Source organism: Setaria viridis, chromosome 2, assembly GCF_005286985.2.
Source record: "Setaria viridis chromosome 2, Setaria_viridis_v4.0, whole genome shotgun sequence".
Classification (NCBI taxonomy): domain Eukaryota; kingdom Viridiplantae; phylum Streptophyta; class Magnoliopsida; order Poales; family Poaceae; genus Setaria; species Setaria viridis.
The window spans coordinates 18,409,256-18,424,569 of record NC_048264.2 but is presented as its reverse complement, the minus strand read 5'-3'; positions in this window follow the sequence as shown (position 1 = coordinate 18,424,569).

Below are 15,314 nucleotides of genomic sequence, written 5' to 3'. Positions count from 1 at the left end.
TGCCTCGGGCTGATGGACCCTTTAAAGTCTTGGAGAAAGTTAATGATAATGCATATAAGCTCGATCTGCCTGCCGATTTTGGGGTTAGTCCCACATTTAACATTACAGATTTGAAGCCATATTTGGGAGAAGAAGAAGAGCTTGAGTCGAGGACGACTCAAATGCAAGAAGGGGAGGATGATGAGGACATCAACACCAACGTTACATCCACACCTACACAAGTACCAGTTTCTGGTCCGATAACTCGCGCCCGTGCTCGTCAACTTAATCATCAAGTAAGTTCACTCTTGAGTTCCTGTCCATCCTATTTAGACCATGGAGACACGTGCACTCTTGTTTTGGTTAGGAATCATGGAGAAGACCGAAAGGGAAACGGACTCGCGCAGGCTGGATTCGGACTCCAGGACAGTACCAACTTGTGATGGTCACCACGGTCGCATACGGACACGGATTGGGGCGTTCAAGTACTTCACGGATTTGTTATGAAGTCTATTTTCATATGGATCTGGACTCAAGTCTATATCTGGTCCTAGGAGGTCGCAATGACCAATTTACTACCGATCGGTTTTCTGGTGCTGCGTCACCTTATTTTGGCCCAATGGGCCGTGTATCAAGTTGGGTCCATTAGGGACATGTCCTAGAGTTGGGGCACGACCCCAACACCCTCCTGGTCGTCCTCCTAGGCATTAATAAGGATTAGAGCCGCCACAAACAGATTGGGTTTTGTTTAGATCAAGTTTAGCTCTCGCTACTTGCCTGTAAGCGCGCGTGCTGGATCAGCCGCCCGTCTTGCTGTCTTCGGAACCCCACTTTATTGAGATTCAGTTGGAAACCTTCATATTCATCTAGTAAATTCAGTACTTGTTATATTTGTTCTTGCTAGTTCTTCGATTGCTTGCAGGACGAGTGCCCTAGTGGCCGGGTGACGCGCTCCACAAGATCGCGGCAGCCATTGGAGGTGGTGTATCGGTTGCTAAGGCGCAGCTTGGAAGGCTGTAGTCGGGCCGTGAACGTCGTCTCCATCCAACAATCGAGTTATCCACGCCTCTCTCATCGAAAGATCGGGAATCAACCCTAGCGGGTTCATATCAGAAACATGTGGAACAAATTGTGGTGTTGGAACTTCTCTTCCTCATGTCCCAGTTGGGAAGTCAACACCCGCTGCGCAAGAAGGCTCTCATAACCCGCCGAGGCAGCCAGAGAACCAATGGCAACCTTCTCCTCGATATTCGCTTCATCTGCAACAATGTTAGTAGCAAGAACCAATCCATCTTCAACATCACTAGTACTTACATATCCTATTCCATTAGTGGTGGCTATGTAAGCATGACAATTTGGGCAATCCTTCATAACATGTCCAATGCCCTTGCAGCGGTGCCACACAATTTTGTTGGAGTTGTTTAATGACGCACCAGGGGCCACAACTTTCTTCTGCGGTTGGGACTGCACAGGAGACAAATTGCTCACCTCAGAAGCATGTGTAGTAGCAGACGGTGTCGCTGGTGACTGGGCAACAGAAGCCTTGGGCTTGTCGAAGTCGGAACACTGCTGTGGAAAAGATCGTCCAGGGTTGGACCTAAAAGTGTGTTGTTGACAATGTCCCTATACTTCTCTTTCAGCTTTAAGAGCAAGATGATATAATTGGTTGAACCTGTTCAAATCTGTGTAATCAAGAATATCCTATATATCACGATTCAAACCACTAAAGAATCTTGCACAAGTATCTTCAACATCCTCATGTATATCACAACGTGCTAGACCAATGAGCAATTTCTAATAATATTCTTCTACTCCTTTTTCACCTTGTTTTAAAGTTTGTAGTTTCATATGCAAATCACGTTGGTAATAAGGAGGAACAAAATGAGATTTCATACATTGTTTTAAAACATTGCAAGTTTGAGGTACAGCATTGGCATTAGTATTATTGCAAAGATCGACACCAAAAGAGAGCAAAACCAGTAAACTCACTAGTAGCAAGCCTAACTCTATGCTCAGCAGGAGCTAAATGAGAATTAAATTTTTGTTCAATAGCAAGTTCCCAATCTAAATAAGCCTCAGGATCAGCATTACCAGCAAAAGGAATCATGGTAAAATTAGTTTTAGCAAAAGGATCATTATTATCACAGTGATGATTATTACCTGCCATACCACGATGATTACGCTGAAGACGGTCCATGTCACGTGCATCATTATTAAGATCAGCGTCATCATCATCCTCCAGATCATCATCATGAGGGGTGGGTCGGTGTGCCGGCACTAGGGTAGGTCGTTGCTCAACATGTTCAGTCCGGGTAACCAGAATGTTAATGTTGCGCATCAAGTCATCAAACTTCCCATTGATGTAGGTGCGCTGGTCAGCAAGAAGCTTCGTAAGCTCATCCTTGGACACACACTCATTGAAGTTCGAAGGGGACTCGACTCCTTTCCCTTTCCCTGACATGGTTAGAAGACAGCAAAAGACAACACAAAAGTATTTTCCCTATCAACTAGCAACTAATGGGTGGTGGTGAAAGTGGAAAGCAATATCTCAAACGGCTTACCACTGTCTTGCAAGTGTTCTAACCAAAGCCAATAGGGTGGTACAATCTGTTGTCAAGCTTGGGTGTAACAGTTGCAAGGTGAACCTGTGCTAACAGAAGTATACGTGGAGCTTTGGGCAGGCACAATATGGTAGCAAGGAAAAACAATAGCCGAAGCAGATTAGCAAAGTTCAATAAGTATCCAAAGTACAAGTTACAGTTGCAGGTTAAGACGTGTCCCTAGATGTAGCACAACAAGTGTTGGGATACGAGGTAGGCTACACTAGCGCAATTCAAAAATCTACCGCGTATAACCAGGAAGAACTGCCGTATAAGGATCACGGGATTACCACTCGACGCACTACTGGTGCGGAAGATGTAGATATGCGTCGATGCAGTGAAGATGATCACGTAGTCGTACGTAGTCGATCAACGTAGTCGTACGTAGTCGATCACGTCCAGCAGCTCCTCAGCAGCTCGTCCACGTGCAGCAAGATCGCCTCCGGTGCCGCGGCTCGTCGTCGGCTCGTCGGCGGCTCATCGGCGGCTCGTCCAAGTGCTGCAGGCGCAACACCTCCAAGGTATCCACACGTGCAGGGAGGAAGCGTCGCAAGCCGGACTGCTAGATCCGCGAGTTGCAACAGGCGAGGGCGTGGGAGGCGCGGCAGGTGTGTTTCGCCAAAAGGTGTAAACCCTAGGGCGCCCCCACCCCTCTATTTATAGAGGTTCCTGACGGGCCTCTGGATCCGAGGCCCATTAGTACTTCTAAACCTAATCCAACTCGGATCTGATCCGAATTGGGCTTCCAGCCCCTTAAGTGTGTGACCCTATGGGTTCGGATACGTATAGACATGGCCCGAGTACTCCTACTCGGCCCAATAGTCGGTAGCGGCCTCTAGCAAGACGTGCCAACTCCTATACGCACACGAAGATCATATCAGACGAACCATAACAACATAATATACATGCTATTCCTTTTGCCTCACGATATTTGGTCTAGCTTCAAGCCGACCGCTCTTTCTCGATCCTGTGATTCGGAATCCCTTTGTAGGTTAACTCTTAACCGTACGTAGCATGGCCATGCATTTTCAGATCCGATCACTCGAGGGGCCCAGAGATATCACTCTCAATCAGAGAGGGGCAAATCCCATCTTGATTGACCATGTCTCATAGCATGCTTCTTGACAAACCCGAAAGCTACCTTTATAACTACCCTGTTACGGCGTAGCGTTTGATAGCCCCTAAGTAGGTCGATCCACATCTAGAATACATGTGACAATCTAAGGTCTAAGGACAAAGCGTATATGTTGTTTAAAGAGAGAACTACTTCTCATGTTGGGTCAGTCCTAACACATGTCTCCACATGTGTCCACATTATTAGTTCAACATCTCCATGTCCATGACTTGTGAAACATAGTCATCAACTAATACATGTGCTAGTCTAATATTCATGTGTGTCCTCACATGAACTCCGACTAGGGACAGCTTTAGAATAACCATACAAGTAAAGAGTTTCACATACAATTCACATAATTGCAAATCAATTCAAGTAGCCTTCAATGGATATTCAATGAACACAACATACAAATCATGGATACAAATGGAATATCATCATCTCTATGATTGGCTCTAGGGCATACCTCCAACAGTCTCCCACTTGCACTAGAGTCAATCTAGAAGGTACCTAATACCCATAGCTCTTACATGCGCATCATGCTTAGCCTGCGGGAGTGGTTTTGTCAACGGATTAGAAATGTTCAGATCCGTGTGTATTTTGCATATCTTGATCTCACCCCGGTTAATGAAGTCTCGAATGAGATGAAATCGCCGCATTACGTGTTTGTTCTTCTGGTGGTTCCTTGGCTCCTTTGCTTGCGCAATTGCCCCATTATTATCACAGTAGAGATTCAATGGGCTAGACGCATTCGGGAACACACCAAGCTCAATGAGGAAATTCCTTATCCAAACACCTTCCTTCGCAGCTTCCGAACCCGCGATGTACTCGGCTTCTGTCGTAGAATCGGCCACCGTCTCCTGCTTGGAACTCTTCCAACTAACAGCACCACCATTCAGTGTGAACACAAATCCTGATTGTGACTTTGAATCATCTCTGTCGGTTTGGAAACTAGCATCGGTGTAACCTGTTACAACGAGCTCCTCCTCACCTCCATAGACGAGGAACATATCTTTAGTCCTTCTCAAGTACTTAAGAATGTTTTTCACCGCTGTCCAGTGACTCTCACCTGGATCAGATTGGTGTCTGCTTGTCATACTTAGCGCATATGAAACATCTGGGCGAGTACTTATCATTGCATACATGATAGATCCAATAGCCGAGGCATATGGCACTCTACTCATGCGATCCCGCTCATCAGCAGTCGAAGGACACTGAGTCTTGCTGAGATGTATGCCATGTGACATAGGCAAGAACCCTTTCTTTGCCTCTTCCATGCTGAACCGCTTCAACACTTTGTCAATGTAAGTATCTTGGCTTAAACCTATAAGCCTTCTCGATCTATCTCTATAGATCTTAATGCCCAGAATATATGTCGCTTCCCCTAAGTCCTTCATCGAAAAACTATTTTTCAGTGAAGTCTTTACGGACTCAAGCATAGGAATGTTATTTCCAATCAGTAATATGTCATCCACATATAAGATTAGAAATACTACAGAGCTCCCACTAACCTTCTTGTAAACACAAGACTCTTCTTCGTTCTTGGTGAAGTCAAACCCTTTGACCACTTCATCAAAATGAATGTTCCAACTCCTAGATGCTTGCTTCAATCCATAAATGGATCTCTGAAGCTTGCATATCTTTCCAGCATTTTTCGGATCGACAAAACCCTCGGGCTGTATCATATACACGTCCTCAGTTAGGTTTCCATTCAGGAAAGCTGTCTTGACATCCATCTGCCATATCTCATAATCGAATATGCAGCTATAGCTAGAATAATCCGAATGGACTTAAGCATCACTACGGGCGAGAAGGTCTCGTCGTAGTCAACTCCTTGAACTTGTCGAAAACCTTTTGCGACAAGTCGTGCTTTATAGATGTGAACATTTCCATCCATGTCCTTTTTCTTCTTATAGATCCACTTGCACTCTATGGCTTTAACACCATCAGGCGGGTCAACCAAGCTCCAAACTTGATTGTCTCCCATGGACTCTATTTCGGATTGCATGACACTCTGCCATTTTTCGGAGTCTGGGTCCATCATTGCTTCTGCATATGTCGCAGGCTCATCATTGTCCAACAATAATATTTCCCGCATTTCGCGGAGCCTTGCCGACCTTCGTGGTTGTGGCGGTGCTTCTCTTGCCATGGGTATCTCAACTTGTTCTGCTACGTTAGCATCACTCATTGATTCTTGCCCGATCGGCTCATCTTGAACTTCTTCAAGATGCACTGTCTTTCCACTCTTTTCTCCTTTGAGAAACTCTTTCTCTAGGAAAACCCCGTTCCGAGCGACAAACACTTTGCCTTCTGATCGGTTATAGAAATAATATCCCAAAGTTTCCTTTGGATATCCCACGAAAATGCACTTATCCGACTTGGGTGTGATCTTGTCCGACTGAAGTTGCTTGACAAACACTTCACATCCCCAAATCTTTAGAAAAGACAAACTAGAAACCTTTCCAGTCCATATGAAGTGTTTGTCTTTTCTAAAGATTTGGGGATGTGAAGTGTTTGTCAAGCGACTTCAGTCGGACAAGATCACACCCAAGTTGGATAAGTGCATTTTCGTGGGATATCCAAAGGAAACTTTGGGATATTATTTCTACAACCGATCAGAAGGCAAAGTGTTTGTCGCTCGGAATGGGGTTTTCCTAGAGAAAGAGTTTCTCAAAGGAGAAAAGAGTGGAAAGACAGTGCATCTTGAAGAAGTTCAAGATGAGCCAATCGGGCAACAATCAATGAGTGATGCTAACGTAGCAGAACAAGTTGAGATACCCATGGCAAGAGAAGCACCGCCACAACCACGAAGGTCGGCAAGGCTCCGCGAAATGCGGGAAATATTATTGTTGGACAATGATGAGCCTGCGACATATGCAGAAGCAATGATGGACCCAGACTTCGAAAAATGGCAGAATGCCATGCAATCCGAAATAGAGTCCATGGGAGACAATCAAGTTTGGAACTTGGTTGACCTGCCTGATGGTGTTAAAGCCATAGAGTGCAAGTGGATCTATAAGAAGAAAAAGGACATGGATGGAAATGTTCACATCTATAAAGCACAACTTGTCGCAAAAGGTTTTCGACAAGTTCAAGGATTTGACTACGACGAGACCTTCTTGCCCGTAGTGATGCTTAAGTCCATTCGGATTATTCTAGCTATAGATGCATATTTCGATTATGAGATATGGCAGATGGATGTCAAGACAGCTTTCCTGAATGGAAACCTAACTGAGGACGTGTATATGATACAGCCCGAGGGTTTTGTCGATCCGAAAAATGCTGGAAAGGTATGCAAGCTTCAGAGATCCATTTATGGATTGAAGCAAGCATCTAGGAGTTGGAACATTCGTTTTGATGAAGTGGTCAAAGGGTTTGACTTCACCAAGAACGAAGAAGAGTCTTGTGTTTACAAGAAGGTTAGTGGGAGCTCTGTAGTATTTCTAATCTTATATGTGGATGACATATTACTGATTGGAAATAACATTTCTATGCTTGAGTCCGTAAAGACTTCACTGAAAAATTGTTTTTCGATGAAGGACTTAGGGGAAGCGACATGTATTCTGGGCATTAAGATCTATAGAGATAGATCGAGAAGGCTTATAGGTTTAAGCCAAGATACTTACATTGACAAAGTGTTGAAGCGGTTCAGCATGGAAGAGGCAAAGAAAGGGTTCTTCCCTATGTCACATGGCATACATCTCAGCATGACTCAGTGTCCTTCGACTGCTGATGAGCGGGATCGCATGAGTAGAGTGCCATATGCCTCGGCTATTGGATCTATCATGTATGCAATGATAAGTACTCGCCCAGATGTTTCATATGCGCTAAGTATGACAAGCAGGCACCAATCTGATCCAGGTGAGACTCACTGGACACCGGTGAAAAATATTCTTAAGTACTTGAGAAGGACTAAAGATATGTTCCTCGTCTATGGAGGTGAGGAGGAGCTCATTGTAACAGGTTACACCGATGCTAGTTTCCAAACCGACAGAGATGATTCAAAGTCACAATCAGGATTTGTGTTCACGCTGAATGGTGGTGCTGTTAGTTGGAAGAGTTCCAAGCAGGAGACGGTCGCCGATTCTACGACAGAAGCCGAGTACATCGCGGCTTCGGAAGCCGCGAAGGAAGGTGTTTGGATAAGGAATTTCCTCATTGAGCTTGGTGTGTTCCCGAATGCGTCCAGCCCACTGAATCTCTACTGTGATAATAATGGGGCAATTTCGCAAGCAAAGGAGCCAAGGAACCACTAGAAGAACAAACACGTAATGCGGCGATTTCATCTCATTCGAGACTTCGTTAACCGGGGTGAGATCAAGATATGCAAAATACACACGGATCTGAACATTTCTGATCCGTTGACAAAACCACTCCCGCAGGCTAAGCATGATGCGCATGTAAGAGCTATGGGTATTAGGTACCTTCTAGATTGACTCTAGTGCAAGTGGGAGACTGTTGGAGGTATGCCCTAGAGGCAATCATAGAGATGATGATATTCCATTTGTATCCATGATTTGTATATTGTGTTCATTGAATATCCATTAAAGGCTACTTGAATTGATTTGCAATTATGTGAATTGTATGTGAAACTCGTTACTTGTATGGTTATTCTAAAGTTGTCCCTAGTCGGAGTTCATGTGAGGACACACATGAATATTAGACTAGCACATGTATTAGTTGATGACTATGTTTCACAAGTCATGGACATGGAGATGTTGAACTAATAATGTGGACACATGTGGAGACATGTGCTAGGACTGACCCAACACGAGAAGTAGTTCTCTCTTTAAACAACATATACGCTTTGTCCTTAGACCTGAGATTGTCGCATGTATTCTAGATGTGGATCGACCTACTTAGGGGCTATCAAACGCTACGCCGTAACAGGGTAGTTATAAAGGTAGCTTTCGGGTTTGTCAAGAAGCATGCTATGAGACATGGTCAATCAAGATGGGATTTGCCCCTCTCTGATTGAGAGTGATATCTCTGGGCCCCTCGAGTGATCGGATCCGAAAATGCATGGCCATGCTACGTACGGTTAAGAGTTAACCTACAAAGGGATTCCGGATCACAGGATCGAGAAAGAGCGGTCGGCTTGTAGCTAGACCAAATATCGTGAGGCAAAGGGAATAGCATGTATATTATGTTGTGATGGTTCGTCTGATATGATCTTCGTGTGCGTATAGGAGTTGGCACTTCTTGCTAGAGGCCGCTACCGACTATTGGGCTGAGTAGGAGTACTCGGGCCATGTCTATACGTATCCGAACCCATAGGGTCACACACTTAAGGGGCTGGAAGCCCAAATCGGATCTGATCCGAGTTGGATTAGGTTTAGAAGTACTAATGGGCCTCGGACCCAGAGGCCCATCAGGAACCTCTATAAATAGAGGGGTGGGGGCGCCCTAGGGTTTACACCTTTTTGGCGAAACACACCTGCCGCGCCTCCCACGCCCTCGCCTGTTGCAACTCGCGGATCTAGCAGTCCGGCTTGCGACGCTTCCTCCCTGCACGTGTGGATACCTTGGAGGTGTTGCGCCTGCAGCACTTGGATGAGGCATCGACGAGCCGCCGACGAGCCACGACGAGCCGACGACGAGCCGCGGCACCGGAGGCGATCTTGCTGCTCGTGGACGAGCTGCTGGACGTGACCTGATCGACTACGTACGACTACGTGATCGTCATCTTCCGCACCAGTAGTGCGTCGAGTGGTAATCCCGTGATCCTTATACGGCAGTTCTTCCTGGTTATACGCGGTAGAAATTTTGACGGGAGGTGGAGTTGCATCGTCCCGATGGTCAACGCAGCAACTCTTGCATTATTGCCCACGCGGAAATCAACTTCTCCTCTTTCCACGCTTCTACTTCTTGTCATTCCCTGCATCGAATTGCAAATATGAGCAACCGATCCGATATCAAATACCCAAGAATTAATAATTGTATCAGCGAGAAATATGTTGTCTATAACATTAACAACAAGCGTACCTGAGGTAGAAGTACTCTTACTTCCGCCATTCTTCAACGAAGCTAGGTACTGCTTGCAGTTTCTCTTCCAGTGACCAAGTTCATGACAGTAAAAGCACTCTTTATCTGGAGCAGGTCCAGCTTTAGCCTTGGGCGCTAGGTTTGGCTTGGACACTCCAGCCTTACCCTTCTTCTTCCAAGAATTGCCCTTCTTCTTGAAGGTAGGCTTGTTCTGTACAGCCATCACATGGCTGGTACTAGCGCTTTTCTTAATGTCTACCTCTGTTGTCTTGAGCATACCACACAGTTCATTCAGACCCTTCTCCGTCCCATGCATATGGTAGTTCGAGATGAAGTTCCCATAGCTAGGCGGAAGAGATGAAAGAATGAAGTCAGTGGCCAACTCTTTGCCCATTGGGAAGCCCAGCTTCTCCAATCGCTGAGTGTAACCAACCATCTTGATTACATGTGGTCCTACTGCTGCGCCTTCTGCTAACTTGCACTCCAGAAAGGCTTTGGACACATTGAACCTTTCGGTCCTAGCCTGTGTCTGGAACATGTCCTTGAGCGCCACGATCATATCGTGTGCCTCATGATTTGTTTCGAACTGCATCTGCAGCTCGGGTTCCATGCAAGCAAGCATAAGGCAGCTTACCTCAAGATTAGCATCAAATGCCTTCTTGTAAGCAGCCTTAACGGCAGCAGATGCATCATCAGCAGGTACTGGTGGTAGTGGGGTGTCTAGAACATCTTCCTTTTTATCGGCCCTGAGAACAATTCTCAGGTTACGGATCCAATCCGAGTAGTTTGTTCCATTCAACTTGTCCTTCTCAAGGACCGAACGCAAAGCAAACGATGTGGTGGTGTTGCTAGGTGCCATTTAATCTACAACAAAAGTAATGCAAAATACACTAAGACAAACGTATCCATGATAGAGCAAATTACATTAAACTATTTTAACAGAATCTACTCCCACTAAAATCAATATCCCTCTATTGAAACTTAGTGATTCAGGATCCACAACTAACAAGTCTACTAGTGAGCTTTAGCATCACCGCTAGCAAACGAGGTAGATCGGTAAGCAACTTTTGCTAATCATATCACATATGACTCCTGTTGTTGGGTGACATCTCCATGTCTCGGCGCCCAACCTTTATACCCCAAGGTCCTTAACCGTTAAGATAACCTTGTTAAGCAAACCAACCCTTATGCGTGCAAGTGTCCGACACAAACCCATCTAGTCAAGAAAAACTAGTGGCACCCTAATATCATATACCCACCACTAATTGTACAAGACATGTGACGGTTCAAGTTTTAGTTGGGAGGACATACTAACTTAAACTTTGTGAGGGATCGTTCTACTTCTAACATCACAGCATATAGAAAGTAAAACATAAACAGAATAGCATTCACACAGTTGTGACACAGTATGGCCCATTTTCTAATGGTGATCTCCATCTCCACAGAACCTGTTCACCATGGTAATCTACATCTCCATGTTCCATGTGCACCATCCTCCTGGTGATGAGTCCTTCAAGAACTAGAACATGCTATTACGCCTAATAGCTAGTAAAGAAGCTAGTAATGAAGATTACATAGTTGCTTGGATCATCACAGATTGGTACGTAGACCATTAAATACATTAAAGAGACAACACATATGGCTCCAGCCGTGTTGCCGTACACGCGACACGTAGGTCACGAATGAGTTACACACATGCATCACATACACAAAGGGCCATACTGATCACAAGATACATACATCCTGCAAAACAGAGTTAGGCGTTCTAACGTTCCAAACTTTGGAGGCCCAAAACTCCATCTTCCAAGCTGAATTTGGGAAATCTAATTTCACCAAAAACAGCAAAGCCGCTGAATTTCTTGTGTAACTTTTTATGTAGATCAATTTTCATATAAAATTTGCCCCGATCCAAGATCATACCGAAAAGTTACGGCTGATTTACCGAAGCACACGCATACGGCAAAAATCCCGACCCCGGCAGTAGATCCCATCTACTATTGCACATCTAATGCGCCTGGCGTATGACCCTGGATTTCGATTTGACCAATCATATTGATCTTCCCTCACTGCAACTGGATTTACGTGTATCACTTAACTCCGATGGCGGAAACCGACCGGTAGGAGTATGTCGTTACACTACCATTGCAGCAAGGGCACGAAAACAGGACATAGATCAAACGGAAAACTCGCATATCTCCATATGCACACATCCCGAATCCAAAACTAAGCAGCTACGACTCTGATACCACTGTTGGGATACGAGGTAGGCTACACTAGCGCAATTCAAAAATCTACCGCGTATAACCAGGAAGAACTGCCGTATAAGGATCACGGGATTACCACTCGACGCACTACTGGTGCGGAAGATGTAGATATGCGTCGATGCAGTGAAGACGATCACGTAGTCGTACGTAGTCAATCAACGTAGTCGTACGTAGTCGATCACGTCCAGCAGCTCCTCAGCAGCTAGTCCACGTGCAGCAAGATCGCCTCCGGTGCCGCGGCTCGTCGTCGGCTCGTCGTGGCTCGTCGGCGGCTCGTCGGCGGCTCGTCCAAGTGCTGCAGGCGCAACACCTCCAAGGTATCCACACGTGCAGGGAGGAAGCGTCGCAAGCCGGACTGCTAGATCCGCGAGTTGCAACAGGCGAGGGCGTGGGAGGCGCGGCAGGTGTGTTTCGCCAAAAGGTGTAAACCCTAGGGCGCCCGCACCCCTCTATTTATAGAGGTACCTGATGGGCCTCTGGATCCAAGGCCCATTAGTACTTCTAAACCTAATCCAACTCGGATCTGATCCGAATTGGGCTTCCAGCCCCTTAAGTGTGTGACCCTATGGGTTCGGATACGTATAGACATGGCCCGAGTACTCCTACTCGGCCCAATAGTCGGTAGCGGCCTCTAGCAAGACGTGCCAACTCCTATACGCACACGAAGATCATATCAGACGAACCATCACAATATAATATACATGCTATTCCTTTTGCCTCACGATATTTGGTCTAGCTTCAAGCCGACCGCTCTTTCTCGATCCTGTGATTCGGAATCCCTTTGTAGGTTAACTCTTAACCGTACGTAGCATGGCCATGCATTTTCGGATCCGATCACTCGAGGGGCCCAGAGATATCACTCTCAATCAGAGAGGGGCAAATCCCATCTTGATTGACCATGTCTCATAGCATGCTTCTTGACAAACCCGAAAGCTACCTTTATAACTACCCTGTTACGGCGTAGCGTTTGATAGCCCCTAAGTAGGTCGATCCACATCTAGAATACATGCGACAATCTCAGGTCTAAGGACAAAGCGTATATGTTGTTTAAAGAGAGAACTACTTCTCGTGTTGGGTCAGTCCTAGCACATGTCTCCACATGTGTCCACATTATTAGTTCAACATCTCCATGTCCATGACTTGTGAAACATAGTCATCAACTAATACATGTGCTAGTCTAATATTCATGTGTGTCCTCACATGAACTCCGACTAGGGACAGCTTTAGAATAACCATACAAGTAAAGAGTTTCACATACAATTCACATAATTGCAAATCAATTCAAGTAGCCTTCAATGGATATTCAATGAACACAACATACAAATCATGGATACAAATGGAATATCATCATCTCTATGATTGCCTCTAGGGCATACCTCCAACAACAAGATGGAATGAGCGACGGTGGATAGAACTCAAAGAACAAGCAACCAGCAACTCATGCAATTGTTTTAATTCTTTTCCCTGATTTTCCCTCTAGGACTAGTAGGAAGCCACTTTTTTATTTTTCTCAACTATTTTTTTTATATTTTTCTCTGAATAGGAATCACACAAGATGGAACCACAAAAAAATTTGCACCTTAAATAGAGGTGGGATGTGGTCTACAGAAAAACATGCACGTTTGCTGAAAACCATTCAACAACTTAGAGGCTTGAAAACTCCCACTTCCTGATTTTTTTGGGGAAGCTGAGAATCGCAAAAATGCCAAAGGGGTTGAATCATATGTGTAACTTTTCATTCTGAAAATTTGAAAAAAAATTCACCTCAATTGGAGTTCCGAGTAAAAAGTTATGCCTGATTTAAGGAAGGTCGCCCGGATCAGGTTTTCGGAAAGGCACAACGCGGCTAGTAAGGCAGTGGCGGCTAGGGTCACGGCTGAGCAAAGCTTCTCGGCAAGCAATATAGGGGCACCAACGTCCCTGGTATGCAGCAATTAGGTACACCCCTACTCCGTTGGTTATTAACCAAGCACAACTTGATTGACCTCGTTGAAAAGGCTTTCCCTGCAAGCGAATCGAAGGACACAAGCAAGAAAGTGTAAACACACAATCTGATATTGCAGATATGAATGAAGTAAAGAAGGGTTCAAGCTCTCAATTAGAAAGGACTAATTGACATAGTCGAGGAGAAAAAGAATAGGGGCCCTGGATCACTATAAAAGGACTTGTCACCACAGTTACAACGAATCAATCTAAGATTCTCAAAGGAAAACTAGAACTAAACAAAACTCGAGTTTCTAAGATGGCGGCTACTAAGTTTATATAAAAAGGGGCGAACTAGGGTTGGGGGCGACCAGGAAGGCGGCACCCACAACTTGGGCTTAAGGCCCGAAACGATACAAGGCCAAGTTAGCCCAAAACTGGTGACGCAGCAACTTGTCATGGTCACACAGAATGATCCACGAAGCTTCTGGAGCTAGGACCAGAACCAAAAGAACAGCATCATCGTCCCCGTTTCAACGCATCAAAGAATGTCTCGTTTCCATGTTGTATGAGGGAGATACGGCCGAAACCATGCAGGGGTGTCGGCTGAATCCGAAACGAACACGATGACAAAGTTGGTGACGAATTGTAACTTGAGGAAGACCATGACTCGTGCGTGTCCAGCATGGTGATATCCTCATCAGCGGTCACCGCACTAACATTTTCATGAGAAAACTCAGGTTGCCCCGAGATCTTTCCGACCTCAGCAGAAGGAACAGCAGCAACCAACTGAGATAACTGGATTTCTAGCATTTTATTAAAACTCAGCTGGTTCTTGAAAGCAAAAAAAAGACCATCAAGTTTTATGTTGAGGCTATCCAAGGTTTTCTCGTTGGTAGCTAAATTTTAGTGAGACTTCCATTGATCTTAGCTTACCCATAAACGAGATCTCTGAATGAGGGTTGGTTACGATTGAAGGAATTACCTTTGTTACCTTCTTGGTAAGTGCGTTGCTGATTCCATCCTTAGCCTCCTGGTGGATGATATCCGCTGTTGTTGTCGTTCATGTGCAACACATCCTCCTGAGTCTTGGGGCAGTTATTCCCCGAATGTCCAATGTTTCCACAAACCTCACATGTCATGTGAGAGTCCATAGCTTGGACGGTGTTGGACATGGCAGCTTTCTCTTTGGTGTAGTCATTCAATTTCTTCATGAGGAGGTCCATCTTTGCGGTAAGCATGCCCGCTTCCGTGACGATATGCATAACTCTCTATCGAGGCTGGAGTCATTCATCGCTACACCCTTGGTTAGAGACCATCTTCTCGATCAATGTTGTAGCAGCATCCATAGTAAGTGAGAAGAAGGCTAATCTAGCAGCAGCATCAACATGGCCTCAGGATGTCGGAGTCAACCCATTGTAAAAATTCTGAAGAATAAGCCACTTATCC